The 20868-nt window shown below is 41.6% G+C and overlaps 1 protein-coding gene across 1 annotated transcript in view; it reads right to left on the bottom strand.

Moving 5' to 3' along the window:
* OPCML (opioid binding protein/cell adhesion molecule like) overlaps positions 1-20868 on the bottom strand; it is a 1096764-nt gene that overhangs the window by 523106 nt on the left and 552790 nt on the right. The window lies entirely within an intron of this gene.

The raw sequence follows: 20868 nt of genomic DNA, 5'->3' as shown, positions 1-20868 counted from the left end.
GAAAACACACGGAGAGCCTAAAGAGTAGTTGAGGTTGATTTTCAGAAACTCCATCTATAGCTTTATGATCACAGGAATTGGCCCCACAATGGTATTGGGGGGATGGGGCATTGGGGAATAGGGTATTCTTAAAAGCCAGCCTATCAGTTTCTTTGGGGGCTTAGATTAATTTCTTTCAGTTCTTAACCAGAGAGCTCAGGATTTCCTTGGGCCTGTCTTATGGTTTTTCTCCTGTTCCTTCCAGCAGAAGCCATCTCATAGCTTCTAAGAAACGTAGCTTATCCCCTATATCATAATTTAATGGTTGCTATGTACATTTTCTTTTCTGTATTCTTCCTCAGATCCTTTTGTTAAATTAGGCAGGGCTTTGAACAATGGAATTTAATTCAAAATAAGCTTGAAATTCTTGTTCATTACTTTAGCTGTTTAAGAATACAAAGGCATCCTACCTGCTCTCCATTATGGGCGACTGAGCACTTATGTATACTGCCCCATCTTCCGTTGTCAAATGGGAGCCCACATACATTTTTAGGTCTAAAGTTTTTAATGAAAGCATCACACCTCAGGAAGAAAGAATACTGGTCACTAGTCATGCTATGTATGCTTTATCTCTTTTAACATAGTGAAAAACACATATCGGCTCCTTTCCAGAAAAGAGATATTAATAAAGACAGGCATTGGGCAGAACATTCATCCTGAGCTCTTGGGCTACAAGGGTAGAAGGAGAAAAGATGCCTGGAAGAGAGATTCAGCCCTCAGAGAGCAGCCAAATCACTTTTTTTGGAACCACCTGCCAGTTTTAATGACACACATCTTTCCTTAAGTTTGAGTGTACCTGTGTTTTTTGTATACACATGTACCTAATCCTCTAAACTCTGAGATGCTCTTATCCATTATCATCAGACTGGAAATGCTTTTTTTAGTGCTTTAGCCTGACTGAAGCTGAGAATGTGAAGCTGTGCTTATGATTTTCTTCAGCTACAGAATTTGTTTCTTGAACATTGGGGGTTGGTGGCATGGGGTTGGGTCAGTCCGCCATAGGAGTGACACAGCTCTTGCCACTTGGTTGTAGTGGGCTCAGGTGACATTCTCTCCTCATATATCTGTCGGTTTGGTCCTAGTGCTCCCCAGGAGATGCAAATGGAGCACTTGCTAAAGGCTAACTCAGTCTGTGAAGGATTTCTTGAAATGGGACAAATTACTGGGGAAATCCAGCTGGGGAAAGAGCAGAAGGGATGAGAAAAGAAGAGAAGCAGAGGTATGTATAAAAATCTTTCTTTTGTAGAAGGGATAAGTATCCAAGTTTTTTCTGGGCTGGATCTGCCTAGCTACAGGTATCTGGAGTTCTAAAGAACAGGGTCTAGTCCTAGTCCTAGTCCTAGAGAAGGGTCTTCCAGTAAGCTGGCTACCTAGTTCAATACTTGAGGGTAAATAAATAACTGAACTGAAGGGTTAGTGAATCAGAGAAATAACTGCAGAGGTCTAATCTTTATGCTAATCTTTACCAGTTTATAGTTTTATGGGGGAGATTCCATTCACGTGTAATTCATTCATTGCTAGGGACCAATATTCCATTTATAGAATAGAAAGCCAAACCAATTTAGAATGGGAAAGAGAACAGGGGGTGAAGTTCACAATAAACAAGGACAAAAGTGGTTTATATTGGGGGTTTTCTAAGGAATGTTTGGTACCTTGATGGGGGGACTCCCAGTTAAACCCTTCTTGAGTGTATATCCACATATATGAAGACAAATATCTGAGGACAAAGTAAGAATACTGACGAGGCGTGTTGATTCTGAAGTTAGATGGTCTCTTTGGATACTGACTCCTCAACCCTTCAGCTATATGAGTGGTACCTAACAATACCTATCTAATGGGGTTTGGGGAGGTGTCTTGAGATGTCCCCAAGATTTTGTTTTTAGGTCTGGTGTGTTTACAGACACAGAGACAGCTTCCTTGAAAGAAAAGTTTATTACTTATCATTCCCAAGAGAAGAGGGCATGCCATGTGAGGCAGAGCCACGTGAGGAAAAACCCACCCAGTGGAGGTGGGGTGGCGGTGGCAGGGGGTGGTCAGTGTCAAGAAGCAGAGGAAGCCAGGAGAAACCAAAGGCCCAGGACCTTGGTTGCAGCACCTACAAGAAGGAATGGGTGAAGCTGGGTAGGTAAGATTGAGCAAGTTTAGGCTCAGATTATTTGAGTAATTGTGGCAGACCCTGGGCTATTGGTCTCTAGTGTTCCTGGGGTGAGTTAGGGCAGAGGAAATAGCTAACTGTGTGGCAGTTGGATAAAGAAGGTGGTTGGGATGTGGGCCCTTGCTTGTTTGGATTACCTGCAAAAGGTACGCTGAAGAGAAGGCGCTTGCTAGCTCCAGGAATTAGCTAACCCTGGGCGGGGCTGTCTCTCCAGAATTAGCAAGCCTCCCAGATGTCAAAGCATCATAAAATACAGAATTTTTTTTTAAACATGATTAATACAGGATGCCAGTTAATGAGGTGATGTGTTACACTCCACATTGGAAGTATTTCATAATCATAAATTATGATTATATAACATAACTCCCACTTTCCCATGATAACAACTTATGACATGTGGAAAGACATGAGTGAGAGATTGTAAATGCCCCATATCCAAACTAGAGCTTTGATTAAGATCTACAGACATCTTGATATTCAGGATGATTTATAACAGAAAAGGCAGACATGGATCCAGTGCAGGGCAGTGACTTAGGAAAACTTAAAGCAGGGAGGTGATGTGAACTGACCGAGAGGTATGGATTGTGGTTGTCAGGTTCAGAACGGTTTGCAAGGGGACAGAATGGAAGCAGGGAGATTTTCAAGAGTGGAACAGGAAAGAAACGATGGCAGTAGTAATGATGATGGAGAAAAATAGAAACGTAAGGTGTGTATCTTGGATGCACAGTTTAGGACCTTCTGAGAGTTTAGATGTTGAAATTGAGGAAGATCAAGGGACTGAGGATGACTCTTAAATTCTGGCTGGTAACCAGGTGGTACAATTTCCTGGGACGGTCATGTCTCCAAAAGGAATAGATTTTGAGAGGCATAGTTGGAAAGAGTGAATAAAAAGCTCCATGAGACAGCCAGATGGAGATGTTAGGTTGGCAGTGGGAGAAAGGAGTCTGAAGCTTACCGTACAGGACTGAGGACAACACTAGCATCTTATCAAAAACCTGCTTCCAAGCTTACTGTTAAAGAAAAAAAAAAAAAAGTGGTAAACTTCTTTCAGGGTGAGGAGCACACTATTCCACAGAACTCTTATCCTGCATCTACCCCTCCCCCCACTTTTGTTCATACATTAGAAGTAGTCCCCCTTATCTTAAGCTTCAGAACCTAAAGTGATTTCACTGATTTAATTTGTCTCTTAGTAGATTTCCTCTGCTTAGCCACATCTCAGCTTTTGAGAGTAGATTCTAGGATTGATTGAGAATGAGACCATGAAGTTATCAGTATGTTTTTGGGAAAATGCTGCTTACTTACCCTTAAGAAGTGTCCAGTGATCCAGGTTTAAGCCATGCGTCTCCCATAACTTACCAGGCATAATCTAGGTCAACTGAAAGCCCCTCTTCTATAGCATAGTAAGATTAGAACAGGGACAATGGGTCCATCTGAATCCTACCTCTAAGCATTTCTATGTGACTTTTCACAATTTCCTTAACTTTGCTCATCCTCAGTTTCCCCATCTGTAGATAGAGGCACTGATAGTAATAAGTACGCACAGTATTTTGAGTGCTAAATGAAACACCACATGTAAAGTAGTCAGTGTCCTACTTGGCACTCAGTAAGCACTCAATGAATGTTAGTTCTTAGTACCTATCAGAAGCAACTAATTCCCCCAATGCCACAGGTTTCTTTCCTGACGTGGTGCCAAGGACAGATAAACTATATGGCACAATGCAGGCAAATTCCCAAGTTGTCTGAAGGTTTTGTGTATGTGTAATATGGGGTAGCTGTTCCTCTGATTTTTTTAAAAAAGAGCCCATTTTAGAATTAGAAGTCACCTAAGATCACCTAAGGATCAAAAGTGGTTATTAATAAGATTTCATTTCACCATGGAGGAGCTGCTTGGAAAGCATGGCCATTAGGGAATTCTGGATCCAACAGAAATATCTGAATTTACCTAATGAAATTTGTATCAGGTTGTAAAAGCAATTTCAAACTGTGTGTTATTCATAAATAAAGAAAACTTACAGCTTGTGTTTATCTGGGAAAAGATTTTACCCAGCTGCTCTGTGTGTGCATGAAGAACAAACATAAAGTAAGAAGCCCATGCATGATGCATATTTATATTACAGAAACCTACCTAAATCAGTAAGGACCCGGTAGGGTGGAACGATTGAGGAGGCTTTGTAGCTTAGACTGAAAGAAGGTTGGCTCTCTCCGGGCCCTCTGGACAAGGCAGTGTAATAAACTAGAAATATTTGCTAGTGATCAGAGAAGTAAGAACTGATTCGGTCTTTAGTTTCTAGTCTCAGTGACGTTCCAAGAAACAGAACAGATGCCAGAACACAATACTATGAATGAGACACAAGTAGTGTGTCGTGTAAAATCTAGGGCAGTTCTCCTATGATAGCCACCCATGTGACCAGTGCTAGGTAGGCACGGGGAACTTCACTTCCCACTGTCTCTTTGCACCCCGGCAAGTGAGGCAAATAGATGTCACAAGGTCTTCCTAATCACTGGCTAACTTGAGGACAGGATTCAGGTTACTCAAATCTTAATCTGTTCTTTCCTCATAGACCACTTCACATCCTTTCTAACACAGGACTCCTTTGCTGAGAGATTGAACAGAACTGACAGTGGGCATGAATTAGAATGCTTGCTTCATATCCCAGCTCTGCCACTTATGAGCTCTGTGATCTTGGACATATTCCTTCTCTTCACTGAGTTTGTATCTCTTCATCTGTAAACAGGGTTAATAAGAGCTTCTTCAAAGGCTTGTTGTGCGAATTAAGACAGATGATACATGTGAAAGCTCCCATTATAGCGCCTGACACAATGACGGCTGTCAGTGAGCATTCAAGCCCTCTTCTCCATGCCAAAGTGACTGAAACTGACCAAACCAAACCAAAGCAAGTAAAACAACAAAGGCAGCTGAAGGGATGCACAAAAACAGCAAAAGCTTAAACAAGCAAAGCCAACAGAAAAACATAAGGCACACAAGCTTTGCATTTTAAAAATATATAAATGAGGTATTCCTAAAGACTTAGAGTGTGATCTACTGAAAGCTGTGGAATCCAGCTGATGTATCATCCCCTCATTTTACTCTCTTTTCAAAATGTGTGTGTGTAGATGTGTGCACACACATATAATAATCAAAATTTCTCCCATTAGAATTACAAGGTCCCTGAGAGCAGAATGTTTGTCTTGCTCATCCCAGATTCCTCTACTATGGACTAGAGCCTGGCACGGAGTAAACATCAGCAAATATTGGCAGAGAGAGAACTGATGTCCACTATCCGTAGTCTGTAGAAAGTCAGAGGGGCAGACAGCAGAAGGTCCAACCCCATCCCCATCAGGGACTCTCTTTACCATACTCTCATTTCTTCCCTGGCGCCCAAACTTATCAAGGGTGGGACATCATAGGACATCAGCCACATTAAAGTACCTCCTTCTAGAAAGGATGAAGACTCCTGTGAAGGGAGCAATTTCCACAAGATGTACAATTAAATCAGCCTCGTTACTCAATAGTCACCCCTTGAATAGTTCTAGAGATCAAATAGCAAAAAATACATTTTATTGAGAACTACAAGCCATAAAATGTGCTTTTGAAATGTTCAATAGGAGTAATTATAGTCTTAGTCCTCCCTGGTCTTACTCTTTCTTCCACTGTGGAGAATGGATCACTCCACTCAAGGATGAAGAAGAGAATACCTGTCAAATTGTCTGGCTCTAAGTCTGGACTCCCTACCTAAGAGCTGGAGACCTTGAGCAATGAGCCAGTCTCCTCTGAGGCCAAATTTCCTCAATGGTTAGTTGGGCAACATTAACACTGTTTTCTATCTTTGAAGAACTGAACAAGTTTTATATGAAATACTAGCAGAGGGCTTGGCACATAGTAAGTGCTCAGTAAGCAGGGTGCTACTCTACCTGGACTCCATCCCCTTCCTGCTAAAATAAATCTGATCTCTCTGGATCTTAAAGAAGAACTAAAACTTGTGTTTTATATTATATACTGGTTACACACAATCTTATCTTATTGGGCAATTTGTTTTATATTGCTTATTTTGTTAACAACTTCATTCAATCATTCAGTGTTGTGCCATGACTTTTGGGGGTTCTTTGGCCAATATTAATTGAACATCTCAGCACTTTGCTGACCCTGTGGATACAAACAATATGACACATTACCTACCCTCAAGGAGTTTATAGTCTAGTAAGGCAAATAAGTCAGATCTAGTAATACAATATAAGATTTAAATTAACAGTATGCAAGGATGCCTCACTGTCTCAGAGTTGGACCATCTAAACTAGATTTGGAGTGTTGGAAAGCTGCTCAAAGGAAGTGAGTTCTAAATTCCATCCTAAAGTCTTAAGTTTTAGGACTTAAGCTGCCACTTGGGTTCTGATGTTGACAGCTGACGAGATGATATTACCAATGAGAGAAATAGCAAGAAGAGATGACACTGAGGGGAGGGTGATCAATGTAACTGCCAAATGGAGAATGCTGGTGAAACATCCAAGTAAAGATTTCTGCTGGCATTGGGATACTTAGGTTTTGAGCCTGAAAAAGAGACAATGTTTACAGCTATAGATTTTAGAATCATCTCCATAAAAGTGGGAGCTGAAGCCCTGGGTACTAATGAAGTCAGTCAACAAGAGCAGTAGAGCGAGAAGGAATGAAGTGCTAATGTGAATTGGGCAACACAAACATTTAAGGGATGAGTGGAAGAACCCGTGAAAGAACCTGCCAAGCTACTAGAAAAACAGAAAAAAAATCCAGAATTGATTGTTTCGAAGACGTCAAGGAGGAGGCTCATCAGGAAGAAGGGAGTGGTTAACAATGTCAGATACTAGAGAATTCAGGTTGATGAAGGATGGACAATCAGGCTTTTGGTCTTGCACAATGGAAGATGGTGGAGACACCGGTAGAAGCAGTTTCTCCACCAGGGCTGTGAAGTTTGGTGCTGATATTGAGTAGGATGGAATACAAGAAATGGAGAAAACAGATGTGACCAGGCTTTCAAGTGCACCTGCAAGCAAATGAGAAAAGAAAAAGTGCAGTTCTTACTGGACAGAGATGTGGGTCTAGGGGAAGCTAGTGTTATGTTCTGTTTGATTTCCCTTCGGCATGAGAGACTTGAATATTGATATGTAGTGTCTGAAGATGCAGAGTTCCCTGAAACTGCCATAAACCTGCCTGTGCTAATAACATTTTGTGCATGGTTAATGATTAGTAGGAGTGTAAGTATGAATTGTTTCAGGTTAGAAGTTCCACCTCTGGACCCACTCAGGGACAGATCAATCAACTAACATTTAAAAACTAACAGTGGCTTCCATCATTATCATCATCATCATCATCATCACCTTATTATGTTGGACACCAGAATACACACCTCACAATTTAATATTATTATTTTAACACCTCTATTAGGAAGGTATTATTATTAGATTAAGAAGTGGATGGATAGGGATGCCTGGGTGGCTTTGTTGGTTAAGCAGCTGCCTTCGGCTCAGGTCATGATCCCAGGATCGAGTCCCACATTGGGGCTCCTTGCTCAGCAGGGAGCCTGCTTCTCCCTCTGCCTCTGCCTGCCTCTCTGTCTGCCTATGCTCACTCTCTCTGACAAATAAATAAATAAAATCTTAAAAAAAAAAAAAAGAAGTGGTGGATGGATAGAGAAGAAAGATTATTACTAGTCTTTTCTAGAAACTCAAACTAGAAAATGCTAAATCTTGGGCTGCCTGGGCAGCTCAGTCCATTAAATGTCTGGCTTAGGCTTGGGCCATGATCTCAGGATCCTGGGATCAAACCCCACATTGAACTCTCTGCTTGATGGGGAGCCTGATTCTCCCTCTCCCACTCCCTCTGCCTGTGCTCTCTCTGTCAAATAGACAAAATATTAAAAGAAAGAAAAAAAAATGCTAAATCTTTTCTTGCCTCCTTCATGGTTCCCTGCTCCATCAACAGCATCCAAAACAGTTCCTGGGATAGAGTAGATTTTCAATAAGTATTTATTCAATAAATAATAATAAAATAGTCCTGTATCTCCAACCCTTAGCCTGCAATCTCACAAATATTACAGCTATTCGGGAGTCACACACCAAATATTACATAATTGAATGTATTTGTCCTCATTTAGACTTTGGATATGATTTTACTAGCAACAATTTAACTCGAGGTAAAGAAAAAGAATTAGAATTATATGCCCTGTGCCCATAAACAGCTGATGCTGGACCACGGTATCATTTATATTGTAAAAATCTCTTCACGGGAGGAAAAATGGTGGCTGTACCACATGGCTAACAAGCTATGTAGATGGGCTTCAGATATTAATATCCTAATTAATAAAATGTAATCGTATTAATCAGAAGCATATCTTGTGATTTACATAATCATTGTGATATATGGTCACTTGGCATAAAGAGTAAGCCTCTCATAAAGTATCATGACATCACAGAGTCCAGACTTTGCTCATTTATTTGTAGGAGTTCTCAGGCTCTGGCGGATGCACTTGTAGTATGGTGGCATTTTAAAATGTATTTGTATTGTGGGTTTTGAGCAACAGAGTCTGAATTGCATTGACCTGGACAATCTCTAAAATTCTGCTGGGCAATAAGCATCATCACCACCACCGTATGGAGAACTGGAATTGGTCACCAGGAACTCTCCCCCACCCACCTCTTAACTTGGCACCAAAATTTTCCTCTGACTATAATCCCAGAAGTCCTCTCTCCTCTCCTCCCAGCTGCTCTCACTCCAGGTCACCTTGCTGGATGGATTCAGTGTCACAAAACCTGAGATGTGAAAGAAAGAAAGGAAGGAAGGAACGAAGAAAGCAAGGAGGGGGGAAGGAGGTTAAAAAAGAAAGAAAGAAGGAAGGAAGGAGAGAAGGGGGAGGGGCAGGAGAGAGGAGGGAGGGGGGTTAACGTCTCCAGGTCGAGAAGCCCTAGAACGCCTGCAATAGTGAGAAATGTAGTCCAGTGTCTGGTAAGGGATAACACAGAATCAACATTTGACATTCCCTCCTCCAGGCATCAAGAAGTTTTGAGAAAAAGAAAGGGAAAGAAGAAGCAAAGCAAAAGCAGAAGACAAGGAAAGAAAAGGGAAGGACTGGCAGAGAGAATGTGGATCCAAGAGGCTTGTAGGAGTCAGAGTTCTCCAGAGAAATGGACTCAGTAGGATTTTACATCTATGTTACCACTCCCTCCCTCTCCCTCTTTCTCTGTGTGGGTGTGCCTGTGTGTACGTGTGTTTGTATGTCTTAAGGAATTAACTTATATGACTATAGAAGCTAGCAAGTCCAAAGTGTTTGGGGTAGGCCAGCAAGCTTGAGACCCAGGGAAGAGTTAATGCTACAGTTCAAATCAGAAGGCTGGCTCCTAGTGGAATTCCCTGTTTCTCAAGGGGGGTCAGTTTCTGTCCTAGAATAATGTTTAACTCTATCTAGGTACTGCAGCCTAACCAAGTTGGCATTTACAATTAACCATTACACATCTCAATTTCCCTTTGAAGCAAGCCTTCTGAAAGGATTAAAAACAAGTATTCCATCAGGGAAAAGTCCCCTCTACCCCTCCCCAGATAGTTGTACCCTGGGCAAGTGAATGCCTAACTTCTTTCTCAAGAGACAAAGCCCAATTAGAGGTTAAGGAATTCCAATCCCAAAACACTGGAAGAGTTAGTGTGTTGCTGTGAACCGGTTTTACGGAAAATGCAATTGGTTGTTCCCTTCTGTAAGTGGGAGAAGAGGTCCTAAATTAGGCTGGTACAGAAAAAAGGACCCAGAAGCCACAGAGAAAGAAATTGGAGCACAGAGAGGTGAAAAATAACTTTGGAAGAGGTCTAAGTGTGCACGTGGCTTCAGCATATCTAGATCTACTTTGGGACAAATTCAGAATCTGCATACACGCAGACTCCATGCAGGCACAGACTGAGAAGGGCTACCTTGAATCCGGGGAGGGAGAGGGAAATTAGGAGAAGATACGTCAAGGCGAACTCTTGTAATAGAGAGGGAGAAAGGAGCCCCTCTTGCATGATGAGAAGTGAAGTCCCATCTTGCACGTAGTGATCTCAGTTGTTCCTTCAAAATGAAGTTGGGTGATTGCCTGTGTTACGCTCCAGAATAGAACATCATCCAACAGATTTACTGTTGATGTGGCAAAACTCCAACCATCAATTAAGGGATGGAAGTAGGGAAACATGTGTCCATTTTGGCTCTAAAACTGAGTTTAAATACACAGCTTGGACTGCTTGACTTGTATCTGAAAGATTGTACTATAGGTATAAAACATCAGAGAGAATTTAAGAATCTACTACTCCTACTGCTGCTGTTAATGGTAGCAATAATAATAATACATGCTGAATGCATATAGCATACCAGATTCTAAGATAAATGACTCACAATCTCATTAACTAGCCAACAATCCTAATTTGACAGGTAGAGAAACTGAGGCTCAGAGACAGTTATTTGTATCAGACCCAATTGTCAGGCGGTAAGAGCTCCCTCTAAAGACCTAGTCCCTTCCTCCCAATCGACCATGCCTAAGCTGGAAGTCTGGTGCTTTTAGCCTCACAAGAGTCCCCTTGTCAAGAACTGGGAATGCCACGCGTGCAAAAAGCACAACTGTGGGGGAAGTGGGAGGTTGGATTGAGGCCAGGAGCAGGGGTCGCTGATGGCGGATGGCGGAGGTTAAGGGAGAAACAAGAGACAAAAGGCATAGCAGGATCCCTGTAAATGCACAGGCTGTTTCAGCTGAGGGTAAAGCTAGACCGTGAAATAAAGCTGTGTCTTCTGCTCTATTTTCCACCATTTCCCTCCCCCTCTCCATCTGTCTTTCTTCCCTTTTCTCTCTTCCTCTGTCTCTACTCCCCTTGCAAATCTTCATCTGCTAATTTCTATCCAACACGTTTATGAATTAATTCCAACACTTTTCTCTCTCTGTCAAGATACCCTGCTTTCTAACCTCCCCCACCCTTTCGACAATGTGTGCATTTTATTCCACAGACTGTTTTTTCGACAGCTCCCAGACGTAGTTATTTGCTTTGACATCTTTGTGTATGCAATCAACCCATGTCACTGCAGGTCTGCAGAGAAGAGAGACCAGGTCTGCAGCTGGACAACCTTGGAACTGTGTGGTCAGGCTGGGTGAGAGTGAGGCCAAGGACACAGGGGGTCTAGGGAAAAGCAGCAGGGGAATGACATAAACCTCCTGTGCAGCCCCGCTGCAGGCGGCCAAGCTCCCAGATTCCAGAATAGGGCACAGGCGACTTTCTTCTGCAGCTGGCAAGGGTTTGTCAGAAATGAGTCTTCCTCATTCTCATCTTAATTAACTCAGACTAATGGTGCTGGGAAGGGGGTCTTAAAAATAGTTTCCTTGGGCATATATAAACTGAAACACACATAAGCAGTGCACCAAGCTATATCCCAGTGTCTTTTCAGCTCTTAAATACCTATGCTTCTCAGTACATTGAAACATTGGATAGATTCACATCTTCATATCTCACATCAATCAAGAATAAGTGTATTTTAAGGATAAGTTACACAAAGCAATGGGTAATTTCAAAGAGCAGAAGAAATAAACAAATAGGGTATAGAGCGCCAGGCAAGGTAGTTCCTATATACATTTTTGATAGACTGGTTGATTTGTGAATTGATGGATGTATTTAAGGTAGAAGAGCCAGGAGAATGCTATTTGTAGACTTGGCAAGAGGACAAAAGCCAGTGCAAAGCACCAAGAAATGAGATGTAAGTAACTCCATCCATTGTATAAATATGTCCAAAGAATGGTAGACACTAATACACAGAGAAAGCTGGTATGAAGGGACTGAGCAGATCAGTTTCAGACTTTGGAGAAGTCAGTTCAGCTCTACTGCCTGCAGTTTCCTCAACTGCAAAATAAGCCATTGAATTAGATCATTGGGAAATCCCCTTTCAGATGCAACAGCCTATAGATGCATGACCGTCATTGGACCACTGGCTCTTCCAGAATAATGTTCATGTTTGCATCACTCTCTGCGTTAGTCCATGGTGCCTCTCCTATCCGAGATGACCTATCCTGCAGATTAAATTCCAAAGCCCATCTTTAAGATTCACCTCCAGGGGTTCCTGTGTGGCTCAGTCAGTTGAGCATCTGCCTTTGACAGAGTCCTGATTGGGTCATTTGATCAGGTCCTGATCCCTGGATTCTGGGATAGAACCCTGCACTGGGATCCCCGCTCAGTGGGGAATAAGATTCTCCCTCTCCCTCTGCCCCTCTCCACTCCCACTTGTGCATGCTCTTTCTCTTTCTGTCTTGAATAAATAAATAAAGATCTTTAAAAAAAAAAAAAAAAGACTCAGCTCCAGTATTATCTTGCCTGGGCACTTTCCCACTTTCCTAAACATGAGTAACTCCTGCCTCCTCAAAATTTTCCCATTCTTTACTGCAACCTTACACTATATTTGACCTAGTTGAGTATAGGACACTTTCCTTTTGCTAATTTATAGAGAATCATGTCTTTTTCTATGCTTAGCACCAAGCCCAATGCTTAACAAAAAGTAGGTGCTCAATAAAGGATTGCTACATGAATGAGTGTACCACTCTTCTGCGGGAGATCCATTTTCATAGTGGCATTGGCTTTTAACTGGATGTGTATAGCACAGCACAATAGAGGGCCAAGGAGGCTTCTTGGTGAATCATCTCAGGAAGAAAACCGAACAAGAGGAAAGCAAAGCACGGAAACTAGCCCGATTATTATACCCAATCCAGCCTGGGTTCTTTCCGCCTATACACGCTCCCCTGTCACCGCAAAGACAGCATCTCACAGACAAAGGAGAGTGTGCCTGGGAACTCACGTCTCTTTGCAATTAGCAAGCTCCCACATGGTAAACAGACTAAATTTCCTCACAGATCAGCAGTTTGCCTAATCAGTGATTTCCACTCAGAGCTTGAGGAAAAGATTGGAAGTCTAGACCATAGTGTGAGAGAATGGAAAATTGTGGTCCAAAGGAAAACCCTGGCTGTGATTTTTAAGTTTGACACAGAGGGGGCACCAGATTAAAGACAGGGTCATTTATTTCTTTAGAGATGCTCCTTCAGTGTGCAAATCCATCTTAAAAACTCCTGGTTTAGCTAAAGCTACTGTTGCATGGTTCTGACATTAAAGACAGCCCACCTTCCAGGGAAGGCCCCAACAAAGATTGGCGAAAGCATCATTTGGATCTATTCATAGGCAGGCATTTGACCATATTCGATTTTTCAGTCTTTGCCTTGTCTTGTACCATGTGTACAAGAGCTCTCCACCAACTTAGCTTTTCCGCAAAAAAGCTTTGACCTTTGACCTCAAGAGCATCAGCCAGTGTGCCTTCCCTAGGTGGGTGAGAAATAAACACATAGACTGTGTTATCCGTTACAGTGACAATGTTGCTTGAAAGAGCACATGGAAATCCATAAATGTGGACCTCCAACCCGGATACTTGGTACTACCCCTGAGCCTCAAGATGTGGAGTATTGGCATGGCATTATCTACCCCACATTTAGGTCCTCAAAGCATGACAGGGCAGCTTCAGGCTGGGAAATTGATATTTAGGAAGTCACTGTATCATAGAATTTTGGGTTAGGGAGGGGCGTTAGACATTATCTTTGCTACTCTGTAGTTAATGCTAAAAGCTCCTGTGTGTGATACCTGGCTGGTGGTCACCAGGTTTCATTTGAACATTTCCATGGACACACTGATCACTGCACCACAGCTGGTCTTAAAGTATTGACAGGCAGCACGTGCTGTTAGAATATTCTTCCTATTTCCTTTTGTTCTACTATTCTGATCTAGCAGAAAGGAAATGTGAGGCAGCAAGGATGCCAAAGCCTGGGTTGTCAGTAATTATTAGTGCTTCTTCCTATCATAGTTACAATATTATTATGACTAGTTGTTTCATGGTAGTTGTTGTGGTTTTATCATTATTAGTACCACTTTACACTTGAATATTGTCTTGGTCCTAACTACACATTACAGTTAGACCCCAGAGATTTCAAGGCCATCTGCTTTGTCTGGATGCCCGTCTACCTCTGGACACTCCATCTCTGGATTTACACACTTGGAATTGAGTTTTGGTTTTTGTGCATTGGATTTGGATTTAGCTCAGTGAAGGTACACTGCAGAATCAAGTCTGTGCCCACTATGCAAACAGCATTTGTGTGTGGGAGGGAGGTCTCCAGAGGCTGGCATATAAGCTTGTCTGCGCTGATCCCAGAGGACAAGACATGCACGTCAGTATGAGGGGAAAGGTACTGTCCATGGTAGGGAACCAAATGGCAGATGAAACTAAAGAAGGAGGAAACACGGTTAAAAGGAAAGGCTCCCTTCTGCACAGACCCTAACAAAATAGTGGTGACTTCAAGCGCTCATGGAAATACTTCTTGAGAAAAGAGCCTTGCCAGCTGGAAGCTGGATTTGCCTTCCCTTCAACAGTGTTGCTTTTCCTAACAGACATTCTATGGACAGACATGGATCACATGTTAGCAGGATAGTAGAGTAAGAGCAGGGAACCCTCCAGATTTGAGTTCAAATCCTGGTTCCACCACCAAGGGAGGGCATATCTCATAAGCTCTCAAGCCCAAGTCTTCTCATCTTTAAATGGAGGATAGCAAGAACACCTACCTCATTGGCTGTGAGGTGATTTCATGAGATGGCATAGTGAATGTCTAAGACCTTTGTGAACAAAGTCATTGTTCCTTCCAGCCCTTAAAACTTATCACCCAGGGGGAGGAGTCAAGATGGCAGCGAAGTAGCAGGCTGAGACTACTTCAGCTAGCAGGAGATCAGCTAGATAGCTTATCTAAGGATTGCAAACACCTGCAAATCCATCCGCAGATCGAAGAGAAGAACAGCAATTCTAGAAACAGAAAAACAACCACTTTCTGAAAGGTAGGACTGGTGGAGAAGTGAATCCAAAGAAACGGGAAGATAGACCCCGGGGGGAGGGGCCGGCTCCTGGCAAGCGGCGGAGCAACAGAGCACAAAATCAGGACTTTTAAAAGTCTGTTCCACTGAGGGACATTGCTCCAGAGGCTAAACCTGGGCGAAACCCACGCCGGGTCAGCGTGGCCTCAGGTCCTGCAGGGTCACAGAACGATCTGGGGTGTCTGAGTGTTGCAGAGCTTGCGGGTATTGGAATGGGAAAGCCGGCTACAGAGACAGAGCCGACAGTAAGCTCACAGCTCGGGGTTACCTTGAACCGGTCGCAGGCTTGGTGAGCTTGGAGCGCGGCCGGAGGTAAGGCAGAGGGGAGTTACTGGGTGCTGTTATCTGAGGGCGCACTGAGGAGTGGGGCCCCGGGCTCTCGGCTCCTCCAGGCCGGAGACCAGGAGGCCGCTATTTGTATTCCTGTCCTGCAGAACTCTACGGAAAGCGGAAAGCGCTCAAGGAACAAAAGCTCCTGAAAGCAAACCCGAGCGGATTACTCAGCCCGGCCCCTGGTAAGGGTGGTGCAATTCCACCTGGGGCAAAGACACTTGAGAATCATTACAACAGGCCCCTCTCCCAGAAGATCAACAAGAAATCCAGCCAAGACCAGTTCACCTACCAAGGAGTGCAGTTTCAATACCAAGGAGAGCAGCAGAATTCCAGAGGAGGAGAAAGCAAAGCACGGAACTCATGGCTTTCTCCCTAGGATTTTTTAGTCTTGCAGTTAATTTAATTTATTTTTCTTTTTCATTTTTTTTCTCTTTTTCTGCTAAAATTATTTTAACTTTTACCCTTTTCTTTTTTAACATTTTTAACTAGTTTATCTAATATATATATATTTTCTTTTTTATACTCTATTCGTTTTCTTTTTTTATTTCTTTTTTTTTTCTTTTTCTTTGTTTCTTTCTGAACCTCTTTTTATCCCCTTTCTCCCTCCTCACGATTTGGGATCTCTTCTGATTTGGTTAAAGCATATTTTCCTGGGGTTGTTGCCACCCTTTTAGTATTTTACTTGCTCCATCATATACTCTTATCTGGACAAAATGACAAGGCAGAAAAATTCACCACAAAAAAAAGAAAAGAACAAGAAGCAGTACCGAAGGCTAGGGACCTAATCAATACAGACATTGGTAATATGTCAGATCTAGAGTTCAGAATGACAATTCTCAAGGTTCTAGCCAGACTCGAAAAAGGCATGGAAGATATTAGAGAAACCCTCTCGGGAGATATAAAAGCCCTTTCTGGAGAAATAAAAGAACTAAAATCTAACCAAGTTGAAATCAAAAAAGCTATTAATGAGGTGCAATCAAAAAAGGAGGCTCTCACAGCTAGGATAATTGAGGCAGAAGAAAGAATTAGCGATATAGAAGACCAAATGACAGAGAATAAAAAAGCTGAGCAAAAGAGGGACAAACAGCTACTGGACCACGAGGAGAGAATTCAAGAGATAAGGGACATCATAAGATGAAACAACACTAAAATAATTGGGATTCCAGAAGAAGAAGAAAGAGAGAGGGGAGCAGAAGGTATACTGGAGAGAATTATTGGGGAGAATTTCCCAATAAACAAGGAAACAAGCATCAAAATTCAGGAGGTTCAGAGAATGCCCCTCAAAATCAATAAGAATAGGCCCACACCCCGTCACGTAATAGTAAAATTTACAAGTCTTAGTGACAAAGAGAAAATCCTGAAAGCAGCCTGGGAAAAGAAGTCTGTAACATACAATGGTAAAAATATTAGATTGGCAGCAGACTTATCCACAGAGACCTAGCAGGCCAGAAAGAGCTGGCATGATATATTCAGAGCACTAAATGAGAAAAACATGCAGCCAAGAATACTATATCCAGCTAGACTATCATTGAAAATAGAAGGAGAGATTAAAAGCTTCCAGGGCAAACAAAAACTGAAAGAATTTGCAAACACCAAACCAGCTCTACAGGAAATATTGAAAGGAGTCCTCTAAGCAACGAGAGCCTACAAGTGGTAGATCAGAAAGAAACAGAGACAATATACAGTAACAGTCACCTTACAGGCAATACAATGGCACTAAATTCATATCTCTCAATAGTTACCCTGAATGTTAATGGGCTAAATGCCCCAATAAAAAGACACAGGGTATCAGAATGGATAAAAAAACAAAACCCATCTATATGTTGCCTCCAAGAAACTCATTTTAAGCCAGAAGACACCTCCAGATTTAAAGTAGGGGGTGGAAAAGAATTCACCATGCTAATGGACATCAGAAGAAAGCAGGAGTGGCAATCCTTATATCAGATCAATTAGATTTTAATCCAAAGACTATAATAAGAGATGAGGAAGGACACTATATCATACTCAAAGGGTCTGTCCAACAAGAAGATCTAACAATTTTAAATATCTATGTCCCCAACGTGGGAGCAGCCAACTATTAAACCAATTAATAACAAAATCAAAGAAACACATCAACAATAATACAATAATAGTAGGGGACTTTAACACTCCCCTCGCTGAAATGGACAGATCATCCAAGTAAAAGATCAACAAAGAAATAAAGGCCTTAAACGACACACGGGACCAGATGGACATCACAGATATATTCAGAACATTTCATCCCAAAGCAACAGAATACACATTCTTCTCTAGTGCACATGGAACATTCTCCAGAATAGATCACATCCTGGGTCCTAAATCAGGACTCAACCGGTATCAAAAGATTGGGATCATTCCCTGCATATTTTCAGACCACAATGCTCTGAAGCTAGAACTCAACCCCAAGAGGAAGTTTGGAAAGAACCCAAATACATGGAGACTAAACAGCATCCTTCTAAAGAATGAATGGGTCAACCAGGAAATTAAAGAAGAATTTAAAAAATTCATGGAAACAAATGATAATGAAAATACAACGGTTCAAAATCTGTGGGACACAACAAAGGCAGTCCTGAGAGGAAAATATATAGTGGTACAAGCCATTCTCAAGAAACAAGAAAGGTCTCAGGTACACAACCTAACGCTACACCTAAAGGGGCTGGAGAATGAACAAGAAAGAAACCCTAAGCCCAGCAGGAGAAGATAAATCATAAAGATCAGAGCAGAAATCAATGAAATAGAAACCAAAAAAAATAGAACAAATCAACAAAACTAGGAGCTGGTTCTTTGAAAGAATTAATAAAATTGATAAACCCCTGGCCAGACTTATCAAAAAGAAAAGAGAAAGGACCCAAATAAATAAAATCATGAATGAAAGAGGAGAGATCACAACTAACACCAAAGAAATACAAACTATTATAAGAACATACTATGAGCAACTCTACGCCAAGAAATTTGACAATATGGAAGAAATGGATGCATTCCTAGAAACATATAAACTACCACAACTGAACCAGGAAGAAATAGAAAGCCTGAAGACCCATAACCAGTAAGGAGATTGAAACAGTCATTAAAAATCTCCAAACAAACAAAAGCCCAGGGCCAGACGACTTCCCGGGGGAATTCTACCAAACAATTAAAGAAGAACTAATTCCTATTCTCCTGAAACTGTTCCAAAAAATAGAAATGGAAGGGAAACTTCCAAACTCATTTTATGAGACCAGCATCACCTTGATCCCAAAACCAGACAAGGATCCCATCAAAAAAGAGAGCTATAGACCAATATCCTTGATGAACACAGAGGCGAAAATTCTCACCAAAATACTAGCCAATAGGATTCAAGAGTACATTAAAAGGATTATTCACCACGACCAAGTGGGATTTATTCCAGGGCTGCAAGGTTGGTTCAACATCTGCAAATCAACCAATGTGATACAACACATCAATAAAAGAGAGAACAAGAACCATATGATACTCTCAATAGATGCTGAAAAAGCATTTGACAAAGTACAGCATCCCTTCCTGATCAAAACTCTTCAAATTGTAGGGACAGAGGGCACATACCTCAATATTATCAAAGCCATTTATGAAAAACCCACCGCTAATATCATTCTCAATGGAGGAAAACTGAAAGCTTTTCCGCTAAGGTCAGGAACATGGCAGGGATGTCCATTATCACCACTGCTATTCAACATAGTACTAGAAGTCCTAGCCTCAGCAATCAGACAACAAAAGGAAATTAAAGGCATCCAAATTGGCAAAGAAGAAGTCAAACTATCACTCTTCGTAGATGATATGATACTATATGTGGAAAACCCAAAAGACTCCACTCCAAAACTGCTAGAACTTGTACAGGAATTCAGTAAAGTGTCAGGATATAAAATCAATGCACAGAAATCAGTTGCATTTCTCTACACCAACAACAAGACAGAAGAAAGAGAAATTATGGAGTCAATCCCATTTTCAATTGAACCCCAAACCATAAGATACCTAGGAATAAACCTAACCAAAGAGGCTAAGAATTTATACTCAGAAAACTATAAAGTACTCATGAAAGAAATTGAGGAAGACACAAAGAAATGGAAAAATGTTCCATGCTCCTGGATTGGAAGAATAAATATTGTGAAAATGTCTATGCTACCTAAAGCAATCTACACATTTAATGCAATTCCTATCAAAGTACCATCCATCTTTTTCAAAGAAATGGAACAAATAATTCTAAAATTTATATGGAACCAGAAAAGACCTTGAATAGCCAAAGGGATATTGAAAAAGAAAGCTGAAGTTGGTGGCATCACAATTCCGGACTTCAAGCTCTATTACAAAGCCGTCATCATCAAGACAGCATGGTACTGGCACAAAAACAGACACATAGATCAATGGAACAGAATAGAGAGCCCAGAAATAGACCCTCAACTCTATGGTCAACTAATTTTTGACAAAGCAGGAAAGAATGTCCAATGGAAAAAAGACAGCCTCTTCAATAAATGGTGCTGGGAAAATTGGACAGCCACATGCAGAAAAATGAAATTGGACCATTTCCTTATACCACACACAAAAATAGACTCAAAATGGATGAAGGACCTCAATGTGTGAAAGGACTCCATCAAAATCCTTGAGGAGAACACAGGCAGCAACCTCTTCGACCTCAGTCACAGCAACATCTTCCTAGGAACATTGCCAAAGGCAAGGGAAGCAATGGCAAAAATGAACTATTGGGATTTCATCAAGATCAAAAGGTTTTGCACAGCAAAGGAAACAGTTAACAAAACCAAAAGACAACTGACAGAATGGGAGAATATATTTGCAAACGACATATCAGATAAAGGACTAGTGTCCAAAATCTATAAAGAACTTAGCAAATTCAACACCCAAAGAACAAATAATCCAATCAAGAAATGGGCAGAGGAGATGAACAGACATTTCTGCAAAGAAGACATCCAGATGGCCAACAGACACATGAAAAAGTGCTCCGTATCACTCGGCATCAGGGAAATACAAATCAAAACCACAATGAGATATCACCTCACACCATTCAGAATGGCTAAAATCAACATGTCAGGAAATGACAGATGCTGGCGAGGATGCGGAGAAAAGGGAACCCTCCTACACTGTTGGTGGGAATGCAAGCTGGTGCAGCCACTCTGGAAAACAGCATGGAGGTTCCTCAAAATGTTGAAAATAGAACTGCCCTATGACCCAGCAATTGCACTATTGGGCATTTACCCTAAAGATACAAACGGAGTGATCCAAAGGGGCACGTGCACCCGAATGTTTATAGCAGCAATGTCCACAATAGCCAAACTATGGAAAGAACCTAGATGTCCATCAACAGATGAATGGATCAAGAAGATGTGGTATATATACACAATGGAATACTATGCAGCCATCAAAAGAAATGAAA

This window comes from Mustela putorius, unplaced genomic scaffold, assembly GCF_011764305.1.
Source record: "Mustela putorius furo isolate JIRA1106 unplaced genomic scaffold, ASM1176430v1.1 tig00000460_pilon_pilon_pilon, whole genome shotgun sequence".
NCBI classification, from domain to species: Eukaryota; Metazoa; Chordata; class Mammalia; order Carnivora; family Mustelidae; genus Mustela; species Mustela putorius.
Note: the sequence above shows the minus strand (reverse complement) of the source record. Positions and strands in the feature narration are given on the sequence as shown.